The following is a 9053-nucleotide window of genomic DNA, read 5'->3' on the forward strand; positions in this document are numbered from 1 at the left end:
TGGCCCGAGGGTGCAGCGCAGCGACAAGGAGATGGTGGCCTTTGGTCCGTACGCGGACAGACTGACAGCCGCAGAGACGCCAGCTGAAGACAGGAGTCGCCTGGCGGGCCGGCGGGCAGCCTTCGAGGGACATGGGAGGCCCGGGCTTTCTTTTGCGATGGGCTGGGTGGTACTGGACTGGGGCCCCGTGGATCCCGGTCCACTGGGAAAGGTCAGGGCGGCCGGAGCGCTGGAAAGCGGGCCGGGCGTTGGGGTGACTTCACCACCTGGGACAGGGGAACGGCGAGGGGCACCCTTGAGCGATGGGCCCCTGATGGCCGGACCTCGGCGGCCCCGACTCTGAGTGGTGGGACCTCGAAGCCCAGTCCTCGAGCGGAGAGAGCGGGCGCGGACCCTGCGCCCCGCCGGCCGCGCGGTAATTGGATTGTATCCGCCCGCGCGCTGTCACAGTATTGACTTTCGCTCTCTTGGATGATATTATCGGGATTCGGAAGCTCGCCGCTGATGTGTCTGTCAAAAGGCTGCGGCGGGAGGCCCCGGCCTGGCGAGCAAGCATCACCAAGATAATTTGAAGTGAAATTTTCATTTTGACAGTAAACCCCTCAATTTCTAAAGGCTCCGCGCTCCGAGAGCTCGCTGGCAGGGGGAGGCTTTGAAGAAAGCCCACGTCTTAGACTGAAAAGGGCAAAAGAACTCGAATTAGTTGTAATAGATAAAAGGGCAAAAATAAAGAGTCAAGGGTACTTGACAGTAATAGCGAAAGTGGAGTCTCGGGGGAGACGCTGCGGCCGAGGCTGGGACGCCAGGAATTTTAATGCGCGGAGGACTGCCGCCTTGCGCCCCCGAGCCCTAGACAAAGCCAGGCATTTTGAGCAAAACAAGGCTTGGACGCAGGCGGCTTGGTTAGGCGGGAGAGGGGCTGCGGGGCCAGAAAGCCCAGGAACCCCAGGCTGCGGGCCCCGGGTGGCAGGGTGTGCGGCTGGGCGCGAGCTGCAGGCCAGGCTGCGTCTGACTGCGGATCCTTCCGGAGCGGGCCCTTCCCGGATTCGGCCCCCCATACCCCCTTCCCCGGCCCAGACGGCTCCTGCTGCCCTAGCCTGTTGCCCTCGGGACCGCAGGCGCCTGGCAACGCCAGGGCGCAGAGGCCCTCCTGTCCGCGCAGCATCCCACCCTGCAGGAGCCCCCAAGTCTTGGTGGAAATGACTGACCGAAAGGTTTCGTTGGATTAAACTGAAAAGCTGTGTGAAATAAAGACATCAAGTGCAGAGGAGGGGTTCAGCCGCATCCCAGGGGCGACTCGCCCAAAAGGACGCCCCCAGAGCTGGGACCGTCACTTCGACCCGCACCCCTGACCTTGGGGGCTCACTCTGGAAGGGTCACTGTGGGAACTCCTACCCACCCTCTGGCTGATCTTCAGAGCAGGGGTCGGGGGAACCCCAAGGCGAGGGAGGTGGGGGGCGGGAATGAATTTTAGGAGTGGCCGCTGCGGGGGAAAGGTCGCTGTCGGTGGGGTGAGGGCCCACTTTCCTCCCAGGGAGGCTGTCAGAGAGGAGCGCGGGGGACCGATGCTCTCAGCCACTCAGGCGTGGCAAATTCAAACACACCAAGGAGGGGATGCTAAATTAACGGCGCTCTTTACATAGAGCCCAAATAAGACTAATCAGCGGCGCGTTACTTTTCATTAAGCGAGTCTGACAGCGACATATCCAGACCCGACAGGGGAACAGGCGCGGGAAATATACGGTTCTCCCGCCGGCAGGGCTAAGATAATTCCTTAAGCGCCATTAACAGCTCTTAGCCGCAGGAAATGGTCTCCCAGAAAACGTCTCCAGATCTAAAAGCTTTATCGACCCTCCAACCGCCACTGATGATTCCATTTTTTTTCTTTCTTCTTTTCCTTTCCTTTTTTCCTTTATTTTTTTTTAAACTAAAGGGAGAGACATCCAGAAAGGTAATGGAGTTTGACACGACACCTTCTTAACTAGAGAGAGACGCAGGGAAGCCAGCCCTTAAATGATATTTAAAAGGCACCCAATTAAGATTTAAAGTGGTCCTCTCCTGAGATTATGCACGGATTTATGCCACCTACTTTCGCTGGGCTCGCTTGCCTGCGCTGCAGACGGCCTGGGCCCCTCTCTCCCTCTTCCCTCCTAGCCATCTCTCTCTCTCTCTGTCTCTCTCCATCCTCCGTCTCCATTTCTGCCTGTCTACCTCTCTCTGCGCGTCTCACTCGCTCCCAAAGAGAACAGAAGAGGGAGAAGCAACAAGATCTTCTAAGGCTCTTTCCTTCCCAGCGGAAGGATTCTTCTTCTGTCGGTCGCGCGCTGAGGCGGGCAAGCCCTCCCAAAGCAGGTGACAGCGGATTGAGAGAAACTGAGCCTGACTCCACCCCCCACCCCGCGCAGGCTGCTGGTCACCTGGGGCAGCCTCTACAGTGGCGGGGCGGGGCCCAGGCTGCAGGCGCTGGCAGGTCCACCTTGCCCACAGTGGATGGGCCTCCAAGCAAAGGGGCAGCCCAGGCGGGGGTGGGGTATTAATATCAGAGGAGAAGCTGGGGGCGACCCTCAAACCCCCGCAGTCTTTGGAGCCTGTGCGGTTATGGCGGAGGGATCCCCACTCTCGCACTGCGCACTCACGGTCCACGTCCTTAATGCAGCTCTTCGAGAGAGCCCAGACGGGTCAGACCTCTCCCTCACCGTGATGCAGGACAGGGCGCTTGTGCCATTGGTGCCACTGAGCTGAAGAGGCGGGAAAGCCCCCTCCCCAGGGTCATATCCTGGGAAAGCAGCAAAGCCCAGGGAAGGAAACAACCATGACCTTTGCACCTGACCCTAGGCTCAGGCCCTATAGGAAGGAAAGCAGCAATGAGACCTGGAGGGGGAGAGGCAGGGGGCAAGGAGCTCGGGGAGAGGAGTGGGGGAGAGGGAGGGGGAGGGAGGGAGAGGGGAAGGGTAGAGGGGGAGGGAGACGGGGGAGAGGGGGAGGGGAGAGGGAGAGGGGGGAGAGGGAGAGGGGGGAGAGGGGAGGGGGAGGGGCGAAGGGGAGAGACAGGGGAAGGGGGAGGAAGAGGATGGAAGGTACAGAGGGGGAGGGGAGGGCTGCAGAGGAGGGAGGGGAGGGGAAGGCCAGCAGGGAGTGGGGGGCAGAGGGAAGAAGAAACCTAGTGGAAGGTGAGGGGACTGCCTTCCAACATCAACTTTCTGAAGAACTATTTGTGGAAAAAATGCCTTGTGCCAAGATGACTGTGGCTCATGGGTGAAGGCGTCGGGTTTATCTGAATCCAGGGACCAGATAGCCCCCCACCCCCCACCCCACACACACACACTTTTCTGCTGAGGTGGGATCAGCTCTTCGCAGGTTCTCAGACCTCGGCCAAGCCCACTCAGGACCTTAAGGAGCAAAGCGGGAGGCCCATCTCACCAGCCAGGGGTCAGGGGAGGCTCAACAACCCCCACCCCAGGTCTGGCGACGTCTGAACAGCAAGGGTGGAATTCGGGGCGCAGGAGCTCCACCTGGTAAGAGCCTTGGTGACTTGAGCTGAACCCACAGTGTAGGAAGGCTCTGAACACCCAGAGCAAGCATTAGACGGAGGACGGTGTTTCCAAGCTCCTCCTGGACCCTCGCCCGAGCAGGGCACTGAGGCAGCTTCCCAGCCTGTCACGGTTCTGTGTCTGCTGCAGGGACGTGGTCGTCCCGGGGGCCCTCCCAGAATAGGAGCTGGATTTCCACATGAGCCCTGATTCCCACTGCCCTTCTGGTGGAGGTGTAGACCAGACTCTGTCACCTCAGGGCGATATCGTACCAGTCATGACAGAGAGAGTGAGATGGGGCCTCCGAAAGGGCAGCAGGCTATCGGCCGAGCATCTTATACCTTTTGGCTTCTTGAGTCCTTGCGCTATTTTCAGTGCGTCATCGTTCTGTTCGTTATCTCATCAAACCAGTGAAGGACAAACTGATGAAGTCGTGTGCATCACTTCTGCGCGAAGCTGCATTTCCCACTGGTCTGGGGCTTGTGGTGGGCACGCGAGGCCCCAGAGGGGCTGAGGCTGCCTGCCCGGGGCCAGCAGATGGTTCAGGGGACACCACAGCCGCAGCTGGGGGAGAGCAGAGGGTCCGGCACACGCCCCTCTCTTGTTCCTCCTTTACTGCTTCCCTGGCTGTGCTGAGCTGGGGGACCCTCAGCTGGCCCGGGCTTGGGGCTTAGTGAGAGGTGAGATTTTGACAGAGCAAGTGGGGGGGCGGGCATCAAAAGCTGAGGGAGGGGCCGGTCCAGAGGCCAGGGCACCGGAAGGGACAGTGCTCATTTTAACCAGGGACACGGGTCAGGCGGAGTCAGGGGCAGCAACATCAAGGGGCCAGGTTGGGGAAAGCCTGGGGCGGGTCAGTGAGCAGGGTCATCACGTCCAGTCCTTTGCGGCCCCCATCCCAGGGCTGGAAGCCCCCAGGTTGCCTGGGCAGGGCTGGTGTAGGCAGGTAGGGGCTGCTCACGTGGATCTGTGAAGCTCCCGGCTTGGGGTGGCCGAGGATTGAAGGAAAATGTCCAGTAGCCCACGAAAAGGCGGGCAGAGGGAGCAAAGCACAGGACAGGAGGAAACGTGGCTTCTATGTGACAATTTTACGTCTCTTAGGGTCCTAAGAGGACACGGCAGGGAGGACTCCTGTGTCGGGAAGACTCGCATATAAACCAGGAAAATTAGGAGCATTTCTTGAAATAGACAAACGGAACCACGGGCGCACGTGAACACTTGGTGCTACAGGCATAGCTCTCCCTCCTCTTAGGATGGCCTGGGAGGACGGAGCTCGCTTGGTGAGGCTGCTGCCCCTGAAGTGCCCGTGGCCTGTGCGTCCCCAGTCGCATGTGGCATGTGGGGAGAGGCGCGGAGTGACTGGAGGGCAGGATGGAAGGGTCCCGGCGCCTTTGGCTGAGGAGCTGTGGCTGGACAAAGCAGCAGCTCCGGGGAAGCTCTGGGTCACTACGATGGGCTGGTGGGAGGGGGTAGCCCTGGAGGAAGTGACCGCCTACTTCACACGTGCGTGCACACGAGTCCACGCGTGCACACACGATCACGTATAGTATATGCACTCACCCACACGGGCACACAGGCACATGCGAGGTTACGGAGGCTCCCACGGTCACAGGCTGGTGCGGCCTGTGAAGCAGGCACTCTGGGGCACAGGCAGCGGCTCCCTCACGGCAGGACAGATGGGGTGGAAGGGGCACGGGGCCTCGGGGGGGCTCAGAGATGGCCTGGACGGGAAGTGGGCACCGCTGCACCTAAAGAGGGCGTTGTCTGGGGGAGGACGGAGGAGAGGCCTGTGCAGTCCGGTGCTGTCACGGGCGCCCTGGGGGTGCACATCTGGAGAAGTGTCCACCCTCTGAGCAGGGTGGGGTAGTCGAGCTATGGGGGACGGAAAAGGAGGCAGTTCATCCTCGGCCAGTGCCGTGGGACATGGGCAAGGGGCCCCAGCCCATCCTCAAGGAGCTCAGCACTGTCCTCCAGCCAGCCAGGGGCCCCACCCACACGGCCTTCCTGTCCCCAGATGGCCATGCCCTGGACGCGCACTCCTGGGGTTGGAGCAATGCCCTCCGGGCCCCACCCGGCCCCGGGACCCCCACTGCCGCACTCCTGCCTAAGACCAGTGCAAGCCCCAGACCCCAACCCGGTATCAGAGGACATGCTTCTGTCAAGAGGCAGGATGCCGGGCCCCCCTGCTGCCCTTCCTGCCCCTGGAGGCCAGCAGTGCGTTCACGGGGCCTCACGCATCACACAGGGGACTGCCATTCACCGGCAGACGGCAAACGGGACCTAATTAATGAATTTGATGATGGAAACTCCGGTTTCTTGGAACGTTAGCCCAAGTTCAAGACCATCAGCCTGAACACCAAGTCCAGCTTTGCCGCAGCCCTCGCCTGGGACAAGAGCATCATTTATGCTTCTCGGGCAAGTAGGTGGAGCCCCGCCTCCGTGAAGGTGGCTCACGGCGTCTCTGGGCCGAGGCTGTGCTGCGCTGGGGACAGACCCTGCTGGGGTGGGCAGTCGGCACGGATGCACACACGTTGTCATGGGCCCCCCTCTGGGCCTTCAGAGTCCTTTGCAGGGGCAGTGGGTTCACCTCTGCTTCCATCGGTCTGTGGGTCTCTGCTGGACACTCCTGTCTGTCCGGGAGGATGAGATGAAGCTTCTGGGTGCCTCTGTGGTGGCCCCATCTTGGTGAACATGTGGCCCTGAAGGGGGAGGCAGTCTCTGAGGACCGGGAGAGCCTCAAAATTTAGGGGCCACCCTGGCCTGCCTAGCTGGCACTTGTGTAGTGAGAACTGGTTGTGTGCACGGTTAGACGTGCGAGACCATCCCTGGCTGCTGGGGTGAGGGGCCACGCCAGGTCCTGAGTGCAGGCTCTGCCCTGGCTGGGTCCCGGGGGAAGGACGGAGCCGCAGCTGCACCCCTCCGGCCGGCCCACAGGACCCAGGAAATCTCCCCCCGGGGCCCTGGCGGTAGGGGTGCGGGCCTAGCAGCGCCTCCTTCCCCTCTGGCCTCAGGAGTGTCTCCTCTCCAGCCCGCAGACCTCACTCCGCCGGCTCGGGGTGGAGAGGGAGTCAAGTACTCACTCCTGTTTTCTGTCTTTTCAGCAATAAACTAGCCTAGGATTTCCCACCCATGGGGACTCCCAGGCTGATCCACGGGACGGGGGACCGCACCACCAGGCCACCATCCAGGCGGGGCCATGCACGCATGGCGGGGGCGCCCAGAGCCTAGGGTTCACCTGCCGATTCTGCATTCCTCGACGGCCTGGTGAGAGGGGACAGAGGAGGCCGCCTCCCCGGAGCCCAGGTCCTTCCCCTTATCTTGGTTCCTGCACCCACCGCCTATGGAGGACACAGACTGGGGGTTATCTTCACCAGCAAGGGCGCTGCAGGGGTGCCGGGAGCGGTGGGGTGTGTGTGCGCAGCTGTCTGACTCATCACCGTCCGTTCCAGAGAGCCCCTACCTTCTCTCTAGCCTCACGAGCCGTGTGGTCATTTTGCTTTCCTTCACACGCTTCTGGAAATCAGAGCCCATTCATTTCACTCCTCCGCTTTCAAGTACAAAATAAGTTATTATCCTTGACATTGAACATTTTCTTCCCTCAATGGGTGTAACGTCCTTGCTTTGAATATCTTTGATACAGACATACCTACTTAAGGAAATATAAAAATCTATGTATTCGGGAAATGGAAAAAAGAGGTAGATCCTCTTGTTCCCGGATGCATCCTTACCTGCCATTGAGCTCATTTTAAAATGCTGTCCTTGCGTTTAAAATAGCTTTTTTTTTTTTTTTTTTGCGGTACGCAGGCCTCTCACTGCTGTGGCCTCTCCCGTTGCGGAGCACAGGCTCCGGACACGCAGGCTCAGCGGCCATGGTTCACGGGCCCAACCGCTCTGCAGCACGTGGGATCTTCCCGGACCGGAGCACAAACCTGCGTCCCCTGCATAGGCAGGCGGACTCCCAACCACTGCGCCACCAGGGAAGCCCCTAAACTAGCTTTTGATTTACCGAAACCTGAACCACAGAAAAGGGGGTTAGTCCGCACTTTCACTGCATCCTCGTCCATCTTTTACCAGCACAGAGGCATGCCAGGCGCCGCCCTGCGCCCGACCCCGCTGGGAACCCCTGTGGCTGGTTCTTGAACCCAGAGGGTGGGGGCCTTGTTGGGCAGTGAAACTGCAGGATCCTGAGATTACATCCTTTGTGAAGGGGTGTGAGATACAAATCAATAAACAGATACTTACGTATAAAAGCAACACATCATTTAAGTATGGGGGTAAATGTAGAGAAGGGAGACGTGGTCCTATGGGCATTTTCTAGACGGTCGTGGTAAGACAAGTTCCGGCTGTGTCGTCACAGCTTTGCTCTTAGACGGTATACTTCTGCTTTTATTTTGCACACTGCCTGATTTCTCACTCCATCCAGGAAACAAGAAGCGACCGAAGCAGAGACATGGAGAGGAGCCCACATGGTCACCCTGGACCTGTTGTCAGCATGGCCCCTGGGCCTGGGCATAAACCCCTCAGCTTCAGGGGCCGCCCCCTCGTCAAGGCTGCTCTGACACTGGACGTAACCCACGTGCTCCCTGTAAAGTGACACCAGCAGTTCACAGCACGGCATGCCACCCTCCTGGGATCTCAGCCAGGCAGGTGTGTAGGGCGGGAACCAGGGGCCACCAGACTGCGGCGACCTGTGCAGCCCCAGAGTCACCACCGCTCAGGGCCACAGAGCCCCAGCCTTTGCGCGCCCGAGGGGCTGTCACCTCACCCGGCACGTGAGGCCAGGCTGGGCGTCAGGCCTCGTGGGGGTGTTGGAGCTTTTGGGACACGTCCTTGTCTGCACGGTGCTTCATGCAAACTGCAGGCAGGGCCCATTAGACCCAGAGGGTCTACTGTGAGAACGTCTCCAGGGAAACAGGAGGGGAGGGGGAGCGGCCTCATACTTGGGGAGCCCAGGCGCCTGCGCCCCCCGAACCCGGGCTGGACGGTGTGCTGCCGTTTGCGCCCACCAGCCCCTGAAGGGTCCAGGTGGCCATGCTCCTGAGAGGGTGGGAAAGCAGAAAGGAAGGAAGAAAGCCTCGATTTCCAGAGGCCAGAGGAGGGAGAGACGGCAGGCTGTGACACCCAACAAGTCAGGACTGGGCCACGGAGGGGAGGTCTGCAGTGTCCGGGGCTGACGGAAGACCCCACCACCACCCACTCCCAGCTTCTCCCACCTTCTAGAAAGCGTGAATTCCTCCTTTATGCCCCGGATTCACGTAATGACCATCACAGTGGCTCATCCAGGGCTCATCCAGGGACAGAAGCTCCAGGACAGAAATCTAGTGAGCTTCCCGACCTGATGAGATCGAAAGGCATTAACGACCCCCCACTGCCGTGGGAGACGCAGCGCTGGTCGGTTTTGCTCAGGGTAACAAAATAAGCACTCGCTATCACCTGTGGTCATCGGGAGCCTGGTGCCTGTTCACAGGGAGGCTCCGATGACCAGGGGCTGCTGCGCTCTCCAGGGCACAGGGACCGGGCTCCAAG

The sequence above is a fragment of the Phocoena sinus genome, chromosome 3, assembly GCF_008692025.1.
Source record: "Phocoena sinus isolate mPhoSin1 chromosome 3, mPhoSin1.pri, whole genome shotgun sequence".
Classification (NCBI taxonomy): Eukaryota; Metazoa; Chordata; class Mammalia; order Artiodactyla; family Phocoenidae; genus Phocoena; species Phocoena sinus.